At 34.8% G+C, this 27,210-nt stretch overlaps 1 protein-coding gene across 13 annotated transcripts in view; it reads right to left on the bottom strand.

Annotated features, from left to right (window-relative positions):
* LOC145303663 (protein still life, isoforms C/SIF type 2-like) overlaps positions 1-27,210 on the bottom strand; it is a 1,026,311-nt gene that overhangs the window by 495,102 nt on the left and 503,999 nt on the right. Inside the window, exon 1 of one of the 13 annotated variants that reach the window (XM_080145260.1) lies at positions 16,757-16,963. The exons of the other annotated variants lie outside the window; for them this stretch is intronic. The gene's annotated coding sequence lies outside the window, so the exon portion shown is untranslated. Of the gene's footprint in view, positions 1-16,756; positions 16,964-27,210 lie in introns of those variants that run through there. 13 annotated transcript variants of the gene reach the window in all.

Raw genomic sequence — 27,210 nt, 5'->3', positions numbered from 1 at the left:
TACACGTTTACACACACATTAAAAAAAATGGAAATTGCATTAACCCTATATGGGTTTAACTGGCTTCCTCCAAAGGAGGAATTTCCATTAAGGTATGAAATTCACAAGCAGTCGCGAGGTGCATGTATATTCCCGTTAGGGGAGATGACAATGTTAGGTTTTTGCAACTCTTGCAGGGAAGTGTCGACATCCTCCTACATACAGCACTTAGTATTCCCAAATTGGTCACCCATCTGATACTGACCAGGCTCAGGGTTGCTTAACTTCACTGATTTAATGAGAACCGGTGTGTCAACGAGATTATGCCATATATAGCAATATCAATGCATTCGTTCAGTCTTGAAAGACAAAGGATATTCTTCTGTAGGGGCAGCTGCATGTGTAATTGTGAGGCAAAGGTTGCACAATCTCCAACCACACCTCTCCACTGTTTGAGTCCAGCGGAGAGCACATACAGCACCTGGAAGTCCCAAATGGTCACCCATTTAGTACTGACCAGGTTCAACGTTGCTTAACTTCAGTGATCCAACGGGGAACCATTGTGTCAATATGATTAAGCTGTACATAACAATATAACAAGTAAACTAACATATGACTCCAAATATTGTTTCATGTCATACTTAAGACAAATTTTATTTCATTAAAGATGGGACCCTGGAAGATAATACCACTCCAGGTAAGAATGAATTTCTAATGGCAATTAAAGAAAGGAGTGACTCCACACTTCTTCAAACTCAGAAATTAGAGTTTCACTGCCGAATTTCCTCAACCTTCGCTAACCAGATTTTATACATATTATATTGTGTATTTCATACATATTATATTGTGTATACATGCAGGACAGACTCTTCTCTTGGTCAACAGGACATATACAGCATGATCACGCGGACACAGCAGTTCTAATTAGATTACCAAAGTTAAGCAACACGGACACTGGTCAGTACCACAAGGGTGACTAATTTGGGAATACCAGCCACTGTATGTAGAAGGACGTCGACATCTCCCTGCAAGAACTGCAAAACCCCAACATCGTCATCTGTCCCAATATACAAGCGACTGGAGACTGCTTGCGAATTTGATATTCTTATGAAACTTCCTTCCTTGAAGGAAGATAGTTTAACCCACCTACAATGAAAAACGAAACATTTTAACATAAAGAGATCTACGATAATAAAGTACCTGTAAAAACATATAATTAGTGGATTTGGGCAAACATTAAACTGTATTTAAAATGGAGTATTGTTGCAACATCTGGGCAGAAGCTGCTCGGAGCACCCTATTCTGCCTTGACAAGGTTTAAAACTGGATTAAAAACCAAGCAGGTGATGCCCTTTTCTCTTCCCTGCAACTTCTTTCCCACAGAAGAGACATTGCGAGCCTTTCTCTGTTCTATCGTTATTATCATGGCAAGTGCACGCCAAAGCTTCCATCTATGATCCCCATTTGCAAAACTTTCACAAAAACACCTGTCTAGCTAAAACTACTATCAACAATTTCCCCCACTCTCTGCGCCTAAATCTAAACACAAATTCCATGAACAAAGCTTTCTTCCTAGAACTACCCGCCTGTAGAACTCTGTTCTGCTGGACTGCTTTCAATCTGACTACAATAATGTTGTATTCAAGTCCAATGTAAACAAATTTTTGCTGAGCCGATCCTTTAAATAATCAAATTATACCTAATTTCCACCACTAACGATTACTATACTGTTGTCCCGATGATCAATGGACACTGATTAACCCTTATCCTCAAGCAGCCTTGGGTCTTAATAAGTCGTGACTCTCTTGTAAAAAAAAAAAAAAATTCTATTCATCTCTTCACATGGCATGTTGCACTCTGCAAATTTCTTGGCAAATACATTTCATCTGATTTAATCTTGATTTGATTTTAATACTGTGAAAGTAGAAGTACTGTCATGAAAATGGAACCTTTGGATTGCCCCCAACTACAGCTGACCAATTTACTTTCCATTAATCAAAAGAAAAAGAAGAAAAAAAAGAATTAAACAATCACTACCTCATCTTCCTTCTTCATCATTCCCTTGCTCTAATGAGAATCTAAAACATGCAGCTTCCCATTTAGAGAAGTTAATCATTCACCATTTCCGAAATATCAGTGAAATAATTTTCCGCATCATTATCTATGCGTGTGGCGTTTAATCATATATTTATGAAGTTCTGCGTTTAATTAACCAAAACGAATGCGTGCATATTGCATGACTAATTACCATTTAGCAAACATGTATACATAATCTTCTATTACAGAAAGGAAAATAGTACTTTTCTGTCCGTGTATCCGGCTAGAAGTCAGAAACTACACAATATACACTTACGAACATTACATCATCGCATACGGTATGGGTAGAAGCAGGTCATTAGCAAAATTACTTTGATATTTATCGACTGAATGTCAACAGGGATCATGCCTGTACAGGGCAAGCACAAATTTTTATTCCAATAAAAAGTGACTTTCTTTGATACTTGAGAACAATTGAAAAGGATTTTTAAAATTTTATTTAGGTCAAATTTACCAGCGTGCGGAGAGAGAGAGAGAAAGAGAGAGAGAGAGAGAGAGAGAGAGAGAAGAAATAAAGAGAAAGAGAGTGAATGAGAAAGTTGTCTTTTCTTTGCGTTTTCTTTCTTTTTAATTTGTTGTTAGCTTTTTTTATATCTTTTTGAAACTTTATTCATGAATGAAAGAGCGATGGAGAGGAATTTGGAGGGAGAGGTGCGTCGATCAAGAACCAGAGAGAGAGAGAGAGAGAGAGAGAGAGAGAGAGAGAGAGAGAGAGAGAGAGAGAGAGAGAGAGAGAGATGGGGTTTTATAAAAAAAAAGAAATTTCGATATTTACTCGCACAAGATCTGTAGGAAAAAAACAAACTTTTTTATAAAGGAGCACTGAAGTTAGAACAATAATATCTGTACTAGGTGTATCAGAATTTTTGTAGGAATTTTTGACACCCCTAACACGAAACTGCGAATAAAATATAAAAAACTCGTAATTTCTCTTTTAAAAGTAGGTTGTTTATTTTCTTTATGGATTATACTTCCAAAATAAACTATTAAAGTTGTTTTAAAAGTAATAGAAATATTTTTTTTATTTAAAAAATACAGTAATGAATTTTATGATCTCAATATTTTTCAATTTTTAAACTTTAAAAATCTATCAAAATTTTTCTATTGATTCTATTTTTTGCTCTTTCCAATAAACCGAATATAATATTTTAGACAAACGTTTTTTTTTATCCCCCCCCCATTTTCAAGTGTCTATTTAAAAGTAAATAATTAATTTACTCACCAAAGTTTTATATATCACAAATTGAAGAGAAAAGGTCAATAAATAATATATTCAAATTTAAAACAAAAAAAAGGTAGTGTTTTTTAGCAATTTACCTGTAAAGTTCGAAGTTTAAAACCTTTTTTTTTTTAAACCACGTTGTTTGTTTGTTTGTTTTTTTAATGAAACCTTGGTCCTTGCTCCTTTAATTGAAAAAAAAATTAGGGCTTGAATTACATTTTTCGAGTAGTTATAAGCTTGGAAAGACAGGGAGGCGAATAATTCACGCCTCCCATTTTGAAATGTCTATTAAAAAGTAAATAATCAATTTACTCACCATAGTGTTATACATCACAAATTGAAGAGAAAAGGTCAATAAATAATATATTCAAATTTAAAACAAAAAAGTAGTGTTTTTTAGAAATTTACCTGTAAAGTCCGAAGTTTAAAACCTTTTTTAAAAAAACCCACGCTGTTTGTTTTTTTTTGGGTTTTTTTTTTTAATGAAACCTTGGTCCTTGCTCTTTTAATTGAAAACGAAATTAGGGCTTGGATTACATTTTTCGAGGAGTTATAAGCTTGGAAAGTCGGGGTGGAATTAATCAATATTTTTCACAAAATTTCTGACACACCTATATCTGTACCAACCTGCGTCACTTCTAAGCAGAGGGGGGGGATAGCAGACTACAATAATATTATATATCATATACGGTATAATCATGTTGACACACCGGTTCTTGTTATATCACTGAAGTTAAGCAATGTTGAACCTGGTCAGTACTAAAATGGGTGACCATTTGGAACTTCCAGGTGCTGTATGTATTCTCCGCTTATGTTGGCATTGTTTCCAGTCGTCTGGCACTTCTATTTGCCACTGGACACAAACAGTGCCAGTTCAGGAGAGGTGGGGTTGGAGAGTGTGCAACCCTTGCCTCACAATTACATGCGCAACAACCCTTACAGAGGATATCCATTGTCTTTCAAGGCTGAACGGAGGCATGGATGGACAATAACATTGTAGGATCTTTGCGTGCAACATCCTTAAGAAGGAAATATTTTACAAACTTCTATATTTTTTTAAATAGACCACCTATAACCATGTATATATATATATATATATATATATATATATATATATATATATATATATATATATATATATATAATGTGTGTGTATATGTGCTTATTTAGCCAAATATTATTGGCAACATATGTGCAAACACGTTTATACTACAATTCCTTTAGAGAGTAAGCGTCCTCAGACTATATATTTTTACAATAAAACCAGATTTTTATAATAAAGGAACTGCAGCAGAAACATGTATGCACATATGTAGCCAATGTTTGTGCAAACATGCATGCACATATGTAGCCAATGTGTCTATAATTGAACTTTGCTTGCCATTGAACACTATTTGATAAACACCAAAATTTCAATGGATTTTCATCTAGGAAACTACAGCAATGTAATCATATATATATATATATATATATATATATATATATATATATATATATAAATTCAACGTTATTTCTTGCGGATAATGGTAGCCGATTGGATACAGTCTTTGCCAATTGAGCCAGAGATGGCTCGTGTTGCCGGGTTCGAATCTGTTGACTCTTGTTAATCGTGAAGATTCCCAAAAGGATGAAACACTAGTGTCTGTAGGTGTTTAATTATTATGGCATAAATGCATCAATTGTGATGGATGGCTCTCGTCTGGGTGAGACCCCGTGTTTTGACAAGCTTCTGGGTTTGACCTTTACTCCTGATCTGAAATGGAACACGTACATCAAGTCTGTTGCCAAGGTCGCAGGAAAGATGGTGGGATCCTTCTACCGCTCCAGAAGATATCTCACTACTGATGCAATTCTCTATCTATATAAAAGCCAAGTACGGCCAAGGATGGAATACTGTTGCCATATCTGGGCAGGAGCTGCCAAAAACAGCCTATCATGCCTTGACAGAGTACAAAATAGACTTCGTGGTTTAGTGGGGGATGCCCTTTTCTCTACCCTGCAACCCCTCTCCCACAGAAGAGACGTTGCGAGCCTATCCTTGTTTTATCGTTATTTTCATGGCAGGTGCTCGTCTGAACTCCAATCCCTGGTCCCCCCTCGCCAAACTTTCACGAAAAACACCCGTCTAGCTGAATCCACTGTGAAAAATTTCCCCCACTCTATATCTGTGCCTAAATCAAAACGCGGATTTCATGAACAAAGCTTCTTTCTTAGAACTGCACGCCTGTGGAACTCTGTTCCGTCTGCCTGCTTCCCTCCGGACTACAACTTGGATGTCTTCAAGTCTAATTAAACACTTCATAAAATCTCCTCACTAACGTGATGTACTTGCAATAACCCTTATCCCTGAGTGGCTTCCGGGCCTTGATAAGTGGTGATCACTGTGTAAAAAAAAAAAAAAATGTATATTTCATTTAATTTTTATTAAAATCCACTCTAAATGAATAAAAAAAAACGTGTGTATGTACATATATGAATACGTGGACACCTTCAGATCAATTATCTAGACTTATTTTATATCTTGCCTTATCTTTTACCGGTTACACCTTATCTTCTAATTATTTGAAATCCATTATTCTTTACAATTTAATTTTTGGATTTTACTTTAAACATTTTCTCCCCACTATTGTAACCATCAATACAATATTAAAAATAATCATTATCAATTATCATAAATATCATAGTCACTAACGTGCTTATCTCCTGGTACCTTCTATTTTTAATTATCATTATCACAATTAGTGTAGATGATTATATCTAAGCATGGAGATAAATTAATTATATACATTTTGAGATTTTATTATTATTATCATTATTATTATTATTGCTATACAACTTTCACAGCTTTGCTAGTAAATAAGTAAAAAAGCTATGATGAGAGATAGGAGTAAGGGTTGAGGGAGTGGACAGGGATGGGGACGAATTGAAAGGAGAAACACACGCTTAGAATTACCACAAATAAATTATTTATGGTTTTCCCTTTTCATTCCCCCTCTTTCCCTTCTTAATTTCTTTCTGTTTTCTTTTCTTCTTTTCTCCCTTGCATCTTTTCCTTTTCTTCCTTATATCTTACCCTCTTCACTGATGTGTGTGTAAGTATGATATTGGTGGGGCGGACATATACAAGAGGGCAACGTAAGCTATGCATTTTCTGACCACATAAAAATTCTGGTCATATTAAAAGCATTTTTATAACTGAATAACCCAATTAAATATGAAACCCCTTTTAGCATAGATATATCAAAGTCACATTCCCCTACTGTTTGAACCTATACACACTAGTATGTGTATTTATGACGGTCATCACACAAGCATACTGCTATAGGAATACTATTATTTCTAATCTTCCATTACCCCTATCTCGATCCTTAACCCCCCCCCTTTTCAATTCATTCCTGGATCTAAACACAGAATCAAATCCTCACCCCTATTGGGTCTTATTTACATAGAAACAAATTTTATTTTCAGAACATTTGCTTTCCTATAAGCTATATCGCCTGAATAGGTCTCTAGTACTGGTAATTAGCTGACCGAAATATGCTCATGACTGTAACAACATATTACTGCTTATGTAAAAACAAATAAAGAGTGTAATATATATATATATATATATATATATATATATATATATATATATATATATATATATATATATATATAATGATTGAATTGTTGTAGTCATTATGTATTATGGTGCTGTTTTTTGTTGATGCCAATGTTTGTATTTATGAACCTTTCCTGGGACATGTATTCCAGAGAGTGAATAAATAAAAATAAAGCTCAACTTTATGATAAAGACCAATGTGTATCTATTTATAATAGACCAATATATATCCATCCAGTCACACAAACGTTAGCAAGTAAAAAAAACTACAAAATAAAAATAACTACAGGACCAAAGCATTCCACATGTTTAGTGAAAGGAGGAATGTAAACACGACGTCCGACAACCACCCTCCTCGTTGTCTAAAATGACCCCCCCCCAAAAAAAAAAAACGCTTTCACTCTATTTCCATAATGAGAGACTTACCTTCGTTTTTTTTTTTGTTTCCATTTTTTTTTTGTCTATATCGACTGATACGTTTTTCTTTCTTTATTCTTTACATTTTTTTCGACTCCATTGATTCAGGTATTATTTTAAATTTAAATGAATATAAGGTGGAACACTTGCGAAGCATAATTTTTATGGCGGGTGTACACTAGTAAATAGATAAAGCGTAGAAGAACATTGGCGCTAAACACGCAACAATTAGTTTAACAGTTAACAACTGCAAATGAAATCATTGTAATCAAACGGAATGAGTAGATATTTATTACTTTATTGGGTCATTTAGGCTCCTTGACCCCATCTTCAATTGTAGCACCCACCTACGCACTTAAGCATCAAGAGTTAGATTTCAAGAGTTTTCACCATGTCATCTTGATATTAGTTAACATCCATTAATAGACAGGTGTAAATGAAAAAGTGTCAGGAGTATATATATATATTTTGTACACAGGAGTCAACACTTATCAAGGCTCGGAGGCCACTTGAGAATAAGGGTTAATGGGTATGCATTATTCATTGTGATTATAGCGTAGTAAACATAAGTAGTGGGAATTTTGTAAATTGGATTACTTAGGGGGACGGTTCATCAAGAACTTGTTTATGTTGGACTTGAAGACAATCATATTGTAGTCAGCTGGAAAGCTAGCAAACGGAAGAGAATTTCACAGGCATGTAGTTCTAAGAAAGAAGCTTTGTTCATGGAATCTAAACAATAATTATTCTTTACACCTACACACAATAGTGTTTCATGCTTACGTAATCATCAGTGTAGTAGGTGACAATTCCTGTTGGTCCCATGATTGGTAACCCAGCTACTAAGCTACCTTTTGCTCCATTTACTAGGGGCATGCAATAAGTAATGCCCCTGACTCATTTCCAGTTGTCTGATCTAGCTGAAATTTTGCATGTGCAATGATTTATATCTCTACGGGTTATGTGGCAAATTACAGCTCTGAACTAATTGTGGTTTCTGTTTAACAGGTGTTTGAACTGAGTCAGGTGTGAAATGGAGCCTGTTGAATGTCGAACAGTGATCCGGTTTTTGTATTTGAAAGGACGCACACCATAGGAGACTTTTGATGAAATGAAAGAAATTTATGGTGATAATATCCCATCATATGACCTTGTAAAACGCTGGCATCATGAATTCAAACATGGCCGTAAGTCTGTGGAAACAGCTCCCAGACCTCGTCGCCGCCCCTTCTGCCATTGATGAGGCATCTGTCCGTCAATTTGAAGCTGCCATTTTGGAAGATCGGCACATTACTATTCGCCAAATAGCCCAAGATGTCAAGATTAGTACAGGGTATGTGGAAACTATCATTCATGACAATTTGCATATGCATAAGGTGTCTGCCAGATGAATTCCCAGGTTGCTCACACCATTCCAGAAGCGAAAACAAATTGAGTGCTCGAGGATGAATTTGGAGATGTGCCAAGAAGATGAGTCAAAGCTTTTCAAAAGACTGATTACACAGGTTGAAACCTGGGTCCATCACTCTGATCCAGAGACCAAAGCCCAGTCAATGCAGTGGAAGCACTTGGACTCACCACCTCCAAAGAAGGCAATGGTGCAGCCCTCCGCTGGCAAGGTCATGCCCACAGTCTTCTAGGACCAGGACGGAGTAGTGATGACAGATTTCCTGGCAAAGGGTACCACAATTATAGGAGTCTAGTATGCTTCACTTTTGAGGAAATTAAGGGAAGCTATCAAAATAAAGAGGCAGGGCAAGATCAGCAAAGGTACCCTCCTCCTGCAAGACAATGCTCTCGTCCACAACTCGCATGTTGCCAGATCAGAAGCACAGGCGTGTGGTTATGAAATTCTTCCCCATCCTCCCTAATCTCCTGACCTTGCACCCTCTGACTTTCACCTCTTCCAAGCCATGAAGTTTTTTTTTGAAAGGAAAGCGTTTCCCAGATCATGCAGCCTTGATATCTGAAGTCATGTCGTGGTTGGAGGACCAACCTGGGGTGTTCTACAAAAACAGTGTCCAGAGCTGCATCAAACGATGGGAGAAATACATAACTCTGGGTGGTTCCTATGTAGAGAAAGAATAATAACCGTGCCAACTTTCGTTGCTCTACTGCTATGAGAAGTGGATCAGGGGCATTACTTATTGCACGCCCCTCGTACTAGGCCTGTATATCACAGCCACCAAACAATTGGCATGTGAATAAAGAGAATTAAAAACTATTAAACACCGAATTGAGGCGAATACATTTGACAATCTAGAATGTTCGAACGGACGAAAGTTGTAAACATGGCATAAACACTAGTTGACTGCCTTTTAGTTTTTAATCTGCAGGCAGTGTCCATCCTTAAGCATTCTTAAAGGGGCTTGATTAAGGGAAGTAACTAGTAATAAAATATATTCCATGAGAGTGACCTCCCCTTGAAATAAGAGCTCAACTAATTAATAGTAATTCGAAACCAAACAAAATGAATATTAGAATAAATACGCATAAATGTAATAAAAATTATAAAACATAGGAAAGAATAAATAATAGGAAAAAGAATTGAAAATTAAGACTAAAACAAAAAATAAAAATACGAAAATAAAGCTTAAAACAAGAATTTTGGTTTGCATAGTACCCAAGACGGCTGACCTGCAACAACGTGGGATGGAATTTCTCTTCCCCAAACGAATGCACCAGGTTTATCATGTACAAAATTAACTTTTTGTTGGTAACACCGGATGAAAATCACATCTGACAAGTTAATGAGAAAGAAAATTTCTATGAAAACATAAAATCATAGAATTTTCATCACATTAATGAAACGGCTGTAATGAAGCGATCCAAGATGAAATAAACAAGAGTTATATAAAAGAAAAAAAAATGCAAGTCTTTGAATTTCAACAAAATTTTGTACTATATATATATATATATATATATATATGTATGTATGTATATATGTATAAGTAGTTATCCACAGACAGAGTGTTTTGCTATATCACAGCTCATCAATGTGGTTAGACTAGCACCTATTCTAGGTCAGAAATCGAGCCCCCAACCATCTAGTTGATTGTCAACAGCTCTACTCACTGGCCCATGGAATCGACACCCGCAAGCAATCTCATCAAATGTCTATAAAATTATTATTATTTTATGTGGGAAGTGACACAGACTGACTACCTGGGTGTTCGAAGTTCGAATCCAGTTCATTCCACAAAAATTACTTTAACTTAGGATGTTAGCAACCTTCTTGTGGTCACTCTTGTAAGTACCCGATGTCTTATATATATATATATATATATATATATATATATATATATATATATATATATATATATATATATGTATTTGGAATAATATCTGTCCCAAAATTAATTCTCCAAATAGAATACATTACAGAATCTAGATAAAATCGAAAACTGTATTCTTATATGAAATTTTACTGGGGAATACCATGAAAATGGTTCCAAATCTCTAACTGCACCCCTATGTGAGAACATTGAGGATATAACCCCCTAAAACTTTTAAATGTATTCTATTTTTATGAAATTTTAATTACTTGTATAAATTTTTCAAAGGAAGACAATGGAAGTAGCCTGAAATCTCTTAATGCCTTCTTACCCAAAGGAGGTTATGGGAGGTGAACCTTCTTTAAAACTTCAAATTTATCACAGTTGGATGACATTTATGCCGTACGTATACAATGTTCTGGGAAAGCAAATGTAAGTGGTCACAAATCTCCATGTTATCCTTGCTATGCCGAATATCTATATGCCTGACTGATAGGGACAGAACCCCTTAAAACTTCTAATACGTATATTTAATTTTAATGAAATTTAAACCATTTATATAAGTATATAAGTCACTAATCCGGACAGCTTTTCAATATTTTGGCTTCTTCGGACTATAGTAGGAGAGAGACAAGAAAAGAGGGGGGGGGAAATAAATAATGTAGTGTTATGTTTCTAAATTTTTGAGATGAGTATTGGTTATTTGTATTCTTTGGACTACAGTTCTCATTTTGTGTCATTTTCACAACGTTTTTTTTTTTTTACATGGTAGTCACCACTTATCAAGGCTGGGAAGCCACTCGGGGATAAGGGTTATTGCGTGTATAGTAATCAATGGGATAGTGTCGTAGTAATCGTTAGTAATGGAGATCTGATAAAGTGTCTTACTTAAGGGAGCGGTTCATCAGGAATTTGTTTATGTTGGACTGTTGAAGATGTATATATGTTATATACTGGTGGTATTAAGATGACGTATATTCTGTATTGTTGTTGTTGTTCGTCTTAGGAAGAGTCTTAGTGTTTCATCTAGAGAAAGGGTACATTCTACTACATGAGCACCAAATTGAGTGTTTGATTATCTTATCAGAGTTAATGTCGTTGTGTGTGTGACATGCATTTTCAACATACCTTCTGCCATTTTTTGGATCCATCTGGAACATCTCGTCTGGGAGGAAGACTGGTACCTGTTTTGGGGGATGAAGATTTATTCCCCTCCAAGACAAGAAATTGGTTCTATAGCTTTTTATTCACCTTCCAGATCGATCGCAGAAGAATGGAAAGTGAATTTGGCCTGTGTGGTTTCTTCTTCTAGGTCTTATTTCTACCACTAGCGAAGGGGAGGAGACAACGGCGAAGGCGTCCGCTCTCTTCCAAGTCCCAACCAAATCTCTCCGATTCAGCAAACCTGATTGATCCATTCTATAACAGGACTTGAAGACATCCAAGTTGTAGTCAGGTAGGAAACAGGCAAACAGAAGAGAATTCCACAGGCGTGCACTTCTAAGAAAGAAGCTTTATTCATGAAATCTACATTTTGATTTTGGCACAGATAAAGAGTGAGGAAAATTATTGACAGTGGTTTCAGCTAGACGGGTGTTTATTGTGAAAGATTGGCGAGGGGGGAACCAAAGATTGGAGCTCAGACGAGAACTTGCCATGGAAGTAACAATAAAATAAAGACAGGCTTGCAACGTCTCTTCTATGGGAGAGAGGTTGCAGGGAAGAGAAAAGGGCATCCACCACTAAGCCACAAAGTTTATTTTGTACTCTGTCAAGGCAGGATAGGCTGTTTTTAGCAGCTCCTGCCCAGATATGGCAGCAGTACTCCATCCTTGGACGTACTTGGCTTTTATATAGATAGAGAATTGCATCAGCAGTGAGATATCTTCTGGAGCAGTAGAAGGATCCTGTCATTTTTCCAGCGACCTTGGCAACAGACTTGATGTACGTGTTCCATTTCAGATCAGGAGTAAAGGTCAATTCCAGAAGCTTGTCAAAACATGGTCCCACCCGAAGACGAGAGCCATCCATTTCAATTGATGCCAAATGGAGATCAGAGTGTTGATGATGTAAAGATAGGAGCTTGGTTTTAAATGCATTAAAAGTGACCGTTTCAGTTAAAGAAAGTCGGAGGTTACATCGACCGAAACGTTGTGAAAATGACACTCAAGATGAGAACAGTAGTTCAAAGAATACAAATAATATGAATAACCAATCCTCATCTCAAAAATTCAAAAATATAGAAAATAAGTAATGTTGCAAAAGAATGGTTTGATTTGGATGTTTTGGTTTACGGCATATCAACCCTTTTAGGGTTATTTAATACCAAATCCGGACATTTTGGTTACCATTTTTCTGCTCCTAATTCTTTATATCATCAAATATTTATTCATGGTGTTTAGTCTAGTTGTTTTGTTTTACAGAATATCAACCCTTTTCGGGGTATTTAATGCTGAATCTGGCCATTTTGGTAAAAGTTTTTCCGCTTTAAATTCTTTGTATTGTCACCAATCCAGAGAGTTTTTAATATTTCGGCTTCTTCGGACTATAGTAGGAGAGAGCAAAGAAAGGAGGGGGGGGGTTAAAAAAATAAATAAAGTATAGTGTTACATTTCTGAATTTTTGAGATGAGGATTAGTTATTAGTATTCTTTGTTCTCATATTTGAGTGTCATTTTCGCAACATTTCTGTCGATGAGTAAGATCGGAGGTTACATCGATCGAAACGTTGTGAAAATGACACCCAAATATTTATTTGGGGTGTTTGGTTTGATTGTTTTGTAGAGGGAAATTACTGTTTCTATTTATGGCTCTGCAGAACATAATTGAGTTTTGCACAGGCAAAGGAAAAAAAAACCAATAATATCAATGTTTGGTCTTCCTTTTATGATACAATAAAACCCACCTTTTTCTGCATTTAATTTCCGCTCAAATCTTGTCGTGGTATATACAAGAAAGTACTCATTAAAAACCAAATATATTCAACAACAAAGTGTGACCAAGGTCTCCCATCAAATTTACATGACAATAAAAACCACCTCATCAACATATTGGATTGGAATCAAACTACAAGAGCAGTTCAAATCGCCGCTGGTTCCTACCAGGAAGATTCTAAGAATTGATAAATATGTGCCATGAGACATGAAGTGAGATGCTTGACAAAACGATGGAAACGGAAAATGCCCTCAGCAAACAATAGCAGATAATATCCAAGAGCTTTCCAGTTTAAAAAAAGCGAAAGGAAAATAAACAACCTTGACCATCTATATATATAAAAGCGAAAATGTGTGTATGTATGTATGTATGTATGTTCGCTTTTTGTGTATATCTGCAAAAGGCTTTTTTCGTCGGCCTTCTCGCTCGGCTCACTTCTTAAAACTTTTTATATCACGTCTAAATGATAATATCTACGACTTAAGAACGGGGGGCCGCGTGTGTATTTAATTTGCCCGACTTTCATGCATTTTTTTTTTTCCAGATATTTTGGTCACCGCGTGTTTCTTTCGCTTTTCAGTATAAAACAAGTGAAAACTGGCTTGCAGCCGCGTCATGTTTCAAGGTCAAACATCACGCGACTTAATTTTCTTGCACCTGTTAATTTAAGTTTATAAACGTTAAATTAAGATGCTTTTTATTCCGCTCTTCTCGTGACCGATATGGTTAGGTCCCAACGTTTTTTTTCATTTCGTTTCCACCTCCACGTCAAAGGTTCAGGGTTGAAGCCTACTTTCCTACTAAAACTTTTTTTTTTCTTTTACACTACCAAACACCCGGATCAAGCCGGGTATGCCCACTAGTTTATTATATAAAGGGCGGTTGTATGTTTGTCTGCTCAGCTAAAGGTCCAAAACTATTAACCAAAGACCCACAATGTTTCTATTTCTTTATAGGCATTGCCCTGGATATATAATATCTAAAATTTAGAAAAACATATTCATTATTTGAGGTGGGGGTCAAATGGGCATTTCTATCATTTAATGTTTTCTAAGATACACACACATTTTTTAATACTATTATACAAACGGCAGTTTTTCACAGAGTTATTTCCCTTATGTTGACTCAAATTATGTGTGTGCGTATGTCCAGATAGAGAAATGGACTGGGCAAAGAAAAAGAATTGAGGATGGGGAAAAGAGAGGATAAAAGTTATATTACACTTTTGTCCCATGCAATGCTGAGTAGCCCTGCTACTCAGTATATAAATATACTCTCTCTCCATATATATATAAATAAATATGTAAATAAGTTTTCTTTGACCCGTCCTCTTATATAACTAGGCCCTACCCAAGTGTCACCATTACTGAGCATCACGGAGTTCTCTTACCTAACCTAACACTTATCACCTCTTATCCTTGATTGGCCTCCCGTCTTGATATGTGGTGAAATTAAAATTAAATAAAAAATACAACTTTGTGTGTGTGTATATATATATATATATATATATATATATATATATATATAGAGAGAGAGAGAGAGAGAGAGAGAAAGAGAGAGAGAGAGAGAGAGGGTTGAGAACTGGGTTCTTCTGTGAACAACAATCATTAAGTCGCCTGACGAGGACTTCTGGTTTTAATCGATCATTTGTCTGAAACATTAGCATGTCCTGTGTTGCGACGATGTAAATTTTTTTATCTTAAAATATATCTTACTCTTCTTTTATTGAGCACTCTTAATAACCTTGTTAAATTCATTAGTTATCACTCTTGAATACATTTAACCTAGTGTATATATATATATATATATATATATATATATATATATATACATACACACACACACTAGGTTAAAGGTATATACACACACACACACATTAATATTGGGACGATTACTCGAAATCGGAAAAATCGGGGTATCAAAACTGACAGTGGAAAAATGTGTGTCTAATTTCCGATTCCAAAGAAGATTATTTTATTTTTGTTTTTAAAACTTAATTTTGCATCGCTAGCACGAATGATAAAATCATAAATATTTGTTGCTTTTAAACAATCTAAACATCACAATAACAACTTTAGGTAAAAATGGCATGAGTAAAAATGTCACAGGTAAAAAGCAGAAAAAAATGGCACAAGAGAAAAATATAAGTGAAAATGGCACAACATGGTTATGAATTCAATATTTTCAATAAATTATGAGGAAAACATTAAAAATGCGAATTAATGGCGACCACTAGACCAACAAGTCAAACAAGCTGGAACAAAAGAAGCAGGAAATAGATCAGACAAATCTGAAGAACACGTGTCATAATATTAGCAATAAAAAAGACCGAGACTAGCAATATCACGCCTGTTTACCGGCGTTTTTTTTTTTTTTTTTTTTTTTTTTTACTTTTGACAATCACTGGACGTTTTTGGAACCGGTCAAAATGGCACTGTAAACATTGAACAAGTAAAAGAACGAGTGGATAATTAGAAAAAATGGCAAAAGTGAAAAAATACAGACGAAAATGTCACAATGTGTTTATCAAATCACTATTTTCAATAAATTAGAAAATAAGGAAAATATTTGAAAACAAATAAATAGTTATAAAGATCCATTCGTGTAATGTATGCCCCACCCCTCTTTTACTTTTTAGAAAATATATGCATACATTACACGGGATTTTACAGTAATCTGAAAATAAAAAAACAACAAAAAAAAAAACAAAAAAAAAACAACAACTCTATAACTATATGTAAATTTAAAAAGAATCGGAAACAGTAATTGTATTGGAATCGGAAATTTAGAACAGAATCGATAATTGTATTGGAATTAATAATTTAGAACAGAATCGGTAATTGTATTGGAATGGTGAAAAATAATGGAAACGTCCCATCACTAATATATATATATATATATATATATATGTGTGTGTGTGTGTGTGTGTGTGTGTGTGTGTGTGTGTGTGTTTATATATATGTGTGTGTGTGTATATATATATATATATATATATATATATATATATATATATAGTGCTTTTGTATTTATTGAACCGCACTATTTTTAAATAGTATTTTCATGTTGAAAAAAAGTTTTACGATTTCTTGTTTTATTAAATATTTAGTTGAAAGTACAGAATAGTTACAAAACACTCTCCTCTCCCCATGTTAAGAATGGCTTTCTAAATAATGTTATTATTTTAGCACGGTTAAATAAGTGCATAATTACTATATATATTTACACATACCTGTTTATTTTGGCAAACCCAGTAGTAAATAATGATTGAGTTTGTAAGTCAGCCCTCCTCAAGTATATGTAACCACTTTTGAAAGAAGCAGCAGCAGTAGTACATCCACAGATTTAAACGTCACAGATGCAAGAATCCAGCTATCGGTGCCATAACTTGCAACTTCGGTCCAAATTGTCAGCATGTGCTAAAGTCTTTATAACTTATTTTGCGGGGGAGGAAAGTTGGAGAAAAAAATATGTGTGCACGATTAATATTCTTCACGATTCCTTTAAGCAGTCGCCTCCATGTTCAAAAAGAAGCAAAAAAAAAAAAGGGGGGGGTTACATCACAGGTAAAGTACAGGTGAGCTAAGGGAGAGTTTCCGTTAGAAGTGTAGTATAAATTTGAAGACCCCCCCTCCCCTCCCTTAAAAAGAAAGAAAGAAAGAAAATCCCAGCTCGATTTGACCGAAGGTAAACGCGACTGGCGGAGTCGCTTCTGAAAAGTAGCGCTGGTAATTTTTCTCTTTTTTCACCTCCTCCCCTCTTCTCTAACGTTTCCATTTTTTTTGGGGGGGGGGGGTACATGTTAAATAACCAGTCAGGGAATTCCTTCAGAGACACGCAGATCAAAAATAGACAAATTTAAAAAAATAAAAATAAAAAAAGTTTGCTGAGTATTAGCGACCGAAGCCAAACTTAATCCTGCACCTTAAGAAATCAGCAGCAGTAGCAAGAGGGTGGAATAGGTTCGTCTACAATCAGAAGTCGTTCTAGTAGCCGAAAAGTACATTTTAGTATGCTTTGAAGTGGACGAAAACTTTTTCAAACTTTTTTGTATCGTTAAAAAAAAAAAAAAAAGTGTTTTTCTTTGTGCATTCATTCTTTTTTTTTTTCCTTCTTTTTTTTTTGCAGACTGTAGTAGCTGCTTCTTCACGTTTCGGCCAACTCGTCCTGTGGCCTTCTTCGGGTGATTAATCGCGATGAGCTAGGAATGCTGAGTCTTGTAACTGTATCCCAAGTAATTACTGCCTTCCATAGTTGTTGTCTTATCACGTTTTGGCGAACTAATCCTCTGGCCAGCATTTCTATCCCGTTGCGATTAATCACCTGAAGAAGTTCAGAGGATGAGTTGGCCGAAACGTGTTGATACAACAACAACTATGAAGATGAGGATAACACTCCGTAAAAAGAATGAATGCTCATCTCAAAGGATTCCAAAAATAACGCTGAGCCTGGTTAGTACTAAAATGGGTGACAATTTGGGAATTCCAGTTGCTGTATGTGCTCTCTGCTTATTTCGGGATTGTTTCCAGTCGGCTAGGACTTCTTACCACTGGACTCAAGCAGTGCCGGTTTAGAAGAGGTGTGGTTGACAATTGCGCAACCCTTGCTTCACAATTAGATGCACAGCTTACAGAGTGGATCCATTGTCTCTTGAGACTGAACGGGGGCATCAATTTATAAAATTGGTACTTATGCAGTATACGGACAGTGCATCTTTTTTTTTTTTAATAGCATTTTTAAGTTAAATTCAATTTTCACGATATCTTTCTTTCTTTTCTTTTCTTTTTTTTTTTTTTTTCTAATTGTCATGTAGGTGATTCAGAAGCGTAGGCAACCCTAAGTGCGACCGTACCGATGTCAGGTAAAAACCTAGCCTCGATGTGAAAATGTTCCAATTACCAAACCGGACTTCCTGTTTTAGTTTAAAAATAAATAAGCAAATTGAAAGGGTAGAAAAAAAATCAAACTTTTGAACGTGTATGTTTTTTTGTTTTTTTTTAAATTTCTTTAATATATTTTACAGATTTATTTTAAACTAAAACAGGAAATCCGGTGTGGTAATCAGAACATTTTCACATCGAGGCTAGGTTTTCATCAAACACCGGTACGGTCGCGATTAGGGTCGCCTATGCTTCTGAATGGCCGTTATGTAAAAGTACAGAATAGTTATAAAACACACTCCCCATGTTAAGAATCGGTTTCGAAATAATAACGTTATTATTTCAGCACGGTCCGTATTCAGCAAAAAGCATCATAACACTATTGGATTATATATATATATATATATATATATATATATATATATATATATATGTGTGTGTGTTGTGTGTGTGTATATGTGCGTGCGTGTGTGAATAAATAAATGAATAAATAAAGATTTGCAAAATTTTAAAAAACATAAAAATCGATTATCTAATAATTTAGGCACCTGCTTTTGCTTCAAGACAGTGGCAAAAAATTAACAACAATTACAACAGAGCATACCTCTAAAATCTGACACAAATTTTATTCGTTCTTTGTTGCGAAAACGGGATATGCCTATTTTGCCTCTGTATAGAGCTGGTGACAACGTCGAAAGATTTGGTTTGAGAAGACATATGATTGTTCATAGGAATATCCTTCAACCTCAAAAGGAAGTTAAGTCAGTGGAAACTGCTAAAATTTGCCACAAATTTAAGGAGTCTTAAGTAGAACCTGAAATTCAAGGAATCTTGCTAAATTGGTGACTAATTACTTTGAATTAAATACAATGCAAATCTGAAATATTTAATTTTTCAAATAGGAGGTTGTGACGATGTTATAGTTTCCATCAAAAGAAAATTAAACTTTAAAATGACAGCAACAACAACAAAAAAGACAACCAAACTCCACCTGCAAAAACTGAAATTTGAGGGAATATTTATTAATTGATGTCTAGTACTTATTTGCAGGATATTTAGCTATCTCCCATCACGAGAACTGTGACACAAGGGTCGGAAAGTGGGATTGAAAAAGCACTCCAGAGAAAGAACCCTCTGATTCTGTAAAAGATGCCTTAGCAGCTCTACTGGCATTCTGGCAGTGTGCCTCAGGCGATTAGTAATAAACTAACCCCTTCTCAAAGAAAGAAGGCAAAGCCTGGGGGGGGGGTGGACCTCCTAGAACTGCATGGAACCAGCATTACGCCACAATCAGCAAGAACCAGGTCATTACGGGAATGGTCTAATCTCTGTTTGGCAAAATGTCATAAAAATTGAAACTAAATGTTTATGAAGGACTTCTACTTCCTATTTTTCTCTCTTTACATAAAACTAAAAGTAAGCCACATTACCAACCGTTACCCCTATGAGCTGTGTTCTCATAATCATAATGATCGGTTAATAAGTTTAGGACTGAATCATGATGAACTGTGAAACAGCCAAACATTTTGTCTGCTAAAATTTGAACTTTCTTTTTCTGGCTGAGCCATACCTGGATCGTATATAGAGCTACAAAAGTTTCTTTCTTTCTCAAGTTTTATTATATACTAGAACATATACCCGGCGTTGCCCGGTATTAAACATAACGTTAATTCCTTTAAAAGAAATGAATTAAAAAAAGAAACAGAAAGAAACTTAGACATGTGTATGCGAGTATTATGTTTTTTCTAAACAGTTCACTTCTTATAAGTACAAATTTTTTTTTAACTAAGCTGAAATCGAAACGAAAGCCTAAAGACAGTGATTTAAGTACGATAACCATTAGGCCAGCTTGACATGATACTTAAAAAATGTTTTCAAACCTACTTATTCTTAACATAATGTAAACGATTCATGCATGCTCAGTCATGAAACACTTGACAAACAGATAAAAATCTGATGACGATCCCCCAAATATCAATTGTTCAAGTTTGAGCCATTAGCAGCCCATTTTTTTACAGATTAATTAAAACGTTTTACACATGTCTGAATACCCTATATACCAAATTTCAAGTAGATCAAAAATTCATTGAGTATATAGGTTGAGAACTGTCCTCACACACACACATTCGCACTTTTATAGATACATAGATTGGGACCCTACGTACATAAGTAGAGATTATGTTAACTAGTATGAATTTTGGCCAGGGTTACATAAGTGCATGCCAGAATAACCTGACGGCAAAAAAAGTAAACCTACTAGAAGCTAGCGTGATTGAGGTTGGGGTTCAAACGTTGGCTCCCTAGACAAAACGCGCGAGATAGTCAGGGGTCGAATGATATTGCATAAAAATTACATAAAGTGTTCGGGGGGACAAAACAGAGTTTTGGGGCAGTCGGACTTGGGAAGCGAGAGAGACGATATGAGTTCTGAAAACGAATGTCACCCCCCTCCCCAACGATGCCGTCAACATCTTTCAATTCCGAAGTAAGAAAAAAAAAAAAAAAAAAAAAAAACAAGTTAAGAAGTAATGAGAATTAGATTGGTCTCTCCTCTCGTAAACAACCCATTCTCTAAATAAAACCTTTAACCCCCAACAAGTCTCGATTATGTCCTTATGCATTAGAAGATTTAGCTTGAGTTAAACAAAATATCACAATCACAAGGAGATCACAGGCTACACATGGAAAAGTAATAATAAAAAGAATGAAAGACCAGCGACCGTGCACGTGTGTAAAAAAGACTTCTTATTTGATTTGTTTCTTGATCTCTCACTGGCAAAATCTCATAAGTGCACGTTTGTTGAAAATAGTGTGGGCGCACAGGTAGTTTAATGTTTGTTTATGAGAGTGTCACACTGTGACACTGTCACAGTTTCAGAAAGAAAGAGAACGAGAAAGGTTCTAAATAGAAGAAAGAACTGCATATATTTGTGGTAACCGAATTAGATCGCATTCTGGGGTTGGAATAAATCACAGTGCAAATGGTTTAAATGTTGGTTTGAATTTTTTCTTCTTAACTTTTTGTCTCCTGTTTTTAGGTTTCGAATTATGCGACTAAGGTGAATGGTTATTTCTGTATTGATGAAAAGATGAAACATAAACGTATGTAGATAATTTATAAACATCTATTCTTAAAATAATTATATATACATATATATGTATGTATATATAATTATTTTAAGAATAGATATATCTATATTATCCATATACGCAGACGTTTCATATTTTCATGAATATGTGTGTGTGTGTGTGTGTGTGTGTGTGTGTGTGTGTGTGTGTGTGAATTTCTTTGCATGAGGAACGATCTCTACCAAACTCCTCTATCAATTTTTTGGTATACAGACTTTAAACTTGATATATATGGAATTTGAACCTATGGAATAAATTCGATTTGGTTTTTTAGCCGATGAAAATAGCTGCTAAGGGGTCCAATTGAAAAAAAAAAAGTAACCTGGCAGACGTAAGTCGACTTAAAGTGCTCTTTTACGTATGCGCAAATATACATTTATACTTTTACAATTGTATTTGTTAAAGTTTTTATATGCATAAAGACATGGTACAGACGGTAAGGAATAAGGCTAAAGAGTTATATATTTTGGTTTCGATTCTAACTGATGGCACGCAAGCCATATTTCTTTTTCCTTTTTTTATTTTTGAAATCACTACTATATATTGGATAAGATGTAATAATCGAGTATTGGCTCTATAATAATAAATACGAAATCTGCATCAATTAAAATTTCATATTTAAGCGTATTTTACGATAGGGCAAAGCAAAACGGCCTACTAATATATATATATATATATATATATATATATATATATATATATACACACACACACACACGCACGCGCATACATACGTACGTATATGCATACATATGTACGCACAATTTTCAGTTGGTTAAAAATATATGTAAGTGCATGCATACATAAGTGTGTGTCTATTAATTCTTTTCTGAAATGTCAAGAGAGTTCGTGGTTGGTTGTTGTACGTGGCCAATGATAATTTGATGCAAAAAGCTCTTCAGCCTAAGTTCGTGAACATAATACTTACCGAAACTACCTACTCAACTTGTTGACCTTCTAATGAACACTAATTAGATTCAAGACCTACAAAACTGAACGGCACAATATTTCAATTCAAACCAGTTATCCTCCCCTCTCACTTCTAACACACACACACAAACACACACACACACACAATTTAAGTAATTAGAAAAATGGGGGGGGGGGGATATAAATCCAAAAAGTATAAATGACAATAGTTCTTCTATAAATGTCGTACCGTTTTGCTAAGTGCGCCCCCCCCCTAAAAAAAAGCAGACGGTTTGTTAGAATTTAAAAATAATGCCAGATAACGCTCATTGCAGTTGAAAGTGGCCTAGAGTTTTGGCATACGAGTAAACGGCCGTATATGGATGACTACATTATATATATAATTGTGCTACCTAATTATGGGCGGAGCACTCTAGTAGTATTATAAATAATGGCCTCGACTTTTTTTTTATTTTTACAAGGAAGTTACCACTTATCAAGGCTCGGAGGCCACTCAGGGATAAGGGTTATTGTGTGTACAGTAATCAATGGGACAATATCGTAGTAATCGCTAGTAATGGATATCTGATAAAGTCTTACTTAAAGGGGCGGTTTATCAGGAACTTGTTTATGTCGGATTTGAAGACATCCAAGTTGTAGTCAGGTGGGAAACAGGCAAACGGAAGAGAGTTCGACAGGCATGCAGTGCATGCACTTCTAAGAAATAAGTTTTTTTATAGAATCTACGTTTTGATTTAAGCACATATAAAGAGTGAGGAAAATTACCGACAGTGGTTTCAGCTAGACTGGTGTTTTTGGTGAAAGATTGGCGAGGGGGTGGGGGACCAGAGATTGGAGCTCAGACGAGCACTTCCCATGGAAATAAAGATAAAACAACGACAGGCTTGCAACGTCCCTTCTGTGGGAGAGAGGTTGCAGGAAAGAGAAAAGTGCATCTCCCATTAGGCTACGAAGTCTATTTTTACTCTGTCAAGGCATGATAGGCTGTTTTTAGTACAGCAGTACTCCATCCTTGGACGTACTTGACTTAAAGCAATGCTCTTTTATCGTTAGACGTACTTAGCATAAAGCAATACTCTTTTATAAAACGAAATTGAGTTCTCTTACATGACCCGCAATGTAGAATGTAAACAAACAGAAAAATACTTAAAGCATGATAATTTCTTCTACCATCGGTTGGCTTGTTACTGTAAAAAGAAGTTGACAGACCATGCTTATCACTGAAGTGTTCAGGTTTCGATTCTTCGGTAGAGTACAGTTGTTATGCCCAGCCACAGTGAAGAATCATGGTATGACGAAACAACTGCTTGTGAACGACTGTATATATGTTTATAAAGCAAAGTCAGTCTCCCTCTCGATTTTTGTCATCGATAGCTTACTTTCTACAAAATAAATATTTTCAGCAGTCCATTTTCGTGGATCCTTGCAGCATGTTTTTTTAAGGGATTAAAATGGGTTAAAATTGAAAAAAAAAAAAATCATTAAACATTTTGTACATTCATCTTAGTTTATTTTTAATTTTTAATCGGTTTATATGCGTGCCACGTTAGTATAGTGGTAACGTCACCAGTTTTGAATGCTACAGTCTCGGTTTCGGTTCTGGTTGAGGCATCTAAATATTTTTTTTTCTTTTGAAATTATAACTCTATAATAATAGATACGAAATCTGGACAAATAAATATCATATTTAAGCGTATTTTACGCCCGGATAAAGCCCCCCCCCTCGCCGTTAGTGAGTTTTATAAATTAGATTTCGTTTCCACTAAATACCGAGTTGTGTGTTTTACCGATCCACAACACTCATAAGGTAACTTAGCGCGGATGCGCGTAAATAAATGCTTGAGAAGTGATGTCACCGAGGGGGAGGGGGCAAAGGATTAGAGAGAGAGAGAGAGAGAGAGAGAGAGAGATCGACGGAGACGAGATAACGGTTATAACAATGAAGAAATAAATATTGCTGTACAAACCAAAAAGCGAGTCCGAGTTATTTCCTGTGCTTTGGTCCACTTTGCGACTGAGGCCACAACGTGTGTACAAGTGTACAACGTTACAAGTGTACAACGTTACAAATGTACAACGTTACAAGTGTACAACGTTACAGCAATGGGGATAATCAAGGAATCTTTATTCGAGAAACTTAAAAAGAACGAACGTGGAGAAACGGTGAAATTATCCGACACCTTTAACAAATTTTTAAAAACAGGTTTTATCGGCAGATTTGAAGAAGAAAAGACCAAAAACAAATTAGATTCTTCTATAGCCAAAGTGAATTCCCTCTTTCTTTTTTCTCTAAAAAATGTCAGTTATTTCATAATATTATTCAAACCCTGTTAATATTTTCTTGCCCCATAAAAAAGTACCACTGTCGAAATTACAAACCTTATTTTGTACTGTTTACTAACATAAAAATAAATAAATAAATAAATAAATAAATAAATAAAAATCAGTATAGAAGAATTTTGGTCATTCTGGTATGCCTAGTTCTCTGTCGGTGTGAAGTATATTCCTGTTGAGCCGCCCTTACCAGGGAATGCAAACCGAGCTGGTTAGGCAATTTTTGTTCAACCAGTACTCTTCATTTAGAGTACTGGTTCCAAATCTCACTTTCCAATTCTTGAATCACATTTAAGATAAATATTCTGAAGAATGGGCAGACTCAGACTCGTATACAACTGAATGGGCAGACTCAGACTCGTATACAACTGAATGAAAGGTTGAGAAGTAGGCTTAATTTGGTTTAATAATAATTCCTCGATTGGCATATAGCGGGGAATTCCTGGGCTAGGGGATTAAAACGGACGAAATGAGATGACTGCCACAAAACCAGACAATTGTCTCTTTTCGAGACACTAAACAATTTCTGCCAATCTTATGCTTAATTACGTCAAGCATTTCTGACCGTTTCTATTCACGGCCAATTTTATTCAAAGCAAATATTTTTACTTCTTTAGTTTTTATATTTTATTTTATGCTTTCATGATTATCTGGCGTTATCCGGGAGGCATGGATAACAAAATATAAGAGTGACACAAAAAAAAAAAAATGTACAAAACAGCTCTTTTATTTCTCACCCATTTCTCTCTCAAATCAAAATAAAAAGCATTTAACTCTTTTTATATATATATATATATATATATATATATATATATATATATATATATATATATATATATATATATATATATATAAATATAGATAAAAATAAAAGAAGAAAAGAACAGACGGTTTGTTAATGTAAAGAAAAAGACGCCAGGCAATGCTGATCATAGTTAGGAGTAATCTAGCGCTCGGGTTTCGAGTCTTCTGGAAGCAAACATTGAATTGCAGAAGAGCAAATGGCCGAAAGATCTGAAATTGACATGTTAATTCTTGTTGTTCGTCCATGGGCTAAACAGTCTGGGAAAGTGCACTAAGGATTTTAGATTTGTAGGCATTGCCAAACGAATGTGAAAAAAAAGAACGCATGATTCCGTGACGTCAGACTTGTGTTAACTATACGAACTATGGACAAGCAAAAGCAACTTAATGTTTTTTTTTTTCAAAACTTTTGTTTATCTTCTTTAAACTGCAATTAACAATTAATTTTTGTTATAATTTTGTTAGGTTTTAAGATTTACACAGCTTAATGGTTAATAATATTATAAACATTTGTCTATTAAATATCAAATACGGTTTTACTAAATATGTACGAGTGTTCATTTGGTTAATTACCGGCTTCCATACTTTTGTTCGGTAAAAAGAGACAAACAAATATAAGAGTCGTCTATAAAATGTTTACTATTTGTGCAATAATATTTTTAACCGGTTTTAATCTGACAATCAAATAGCTGGTAAAAGTCATGTTTATATTAAAACTTAATATTAAAAAAAAATAAACACAATTAATTAAAAACCTATGTTGTAACGGAACATTTTGAAATAATGGAATTTTAATCATTTTAATCTTTTAAAAATTAATTAATTTTTAGGAAGTTTCTTTTTCTTGGCAATTCAACTGATTTATATTAATTAGAAAAAAAAACGCTATTAAAAAAACAATATTAAATTCATATTTTTTTAATTACAATTTCAAGGTAAGTTTTTGTTCAATACGTGTACGTAAATTTTTTAAAAATAAATATTTTTTACTTATTTGAACTCTTATGTTTCATAATAAATAGAAATTTCGATAGATTTAAATATATTTTGTTCCAATTTCGAAAAAATAAATATGGGAGGGGGACACTCACTAAAACAAAATATTTCCCCCTCGTATATTTTACGGAAACTGCATTTTATATGTAATTTCATTCTAAAACGGATAAGTATCGAAAATTTCACGAAAATCTGGCGACTAGTTGATTTTTGGTAGATTTATTAAATACAGATATGTTTTCACGTTCGAAATGCTTACTACATGGGAACGTTATTTTAAAGCGTCAATTATGTAAACACGATTTTCGTCTCGCAATTTCATTATTTTCGTACGATGAAAATTTTCTTTTAAAATTATTACTAGTTTATTTGGCCTTTCTTCTTTTAAATGGTACAAAAGTTATATTGATAATATTAATTTATAATAAAGTTACATCGTTTTACATATAGGGGGTTAATTTTGTGGTAAATTTTCGAGAGGCCTATGGATTTGAAAAAAATATGATCAAAAGAATTTAAAAAAAAAAAAGAATCAAAGGTAAATTTGCAATCAGGTTCGGATACTTTGACCAGCAGAAATTATCATTTCCTATACTGGAGATTGCGTAAGAAT

This window comes from Euprymna scolopes, chromosome 19 (assembly GCF_053919585.1).
Source record: "Euprymna scolopes isolate OS-2025 chromosome 19, ASM5391958v1, whole genome shotgun sequence".
Lineage (NCBI taxonomy): Eukaryota > Metazoa > Mollusca > Cephalopoda > Sepiida > Sepiolidae > Euprymna > Euprymna scolopes.
Note: the sequence above shows the minus strand (reverse complement) of the source record. Positions and strands in the feature narration are given on the sequence as shown.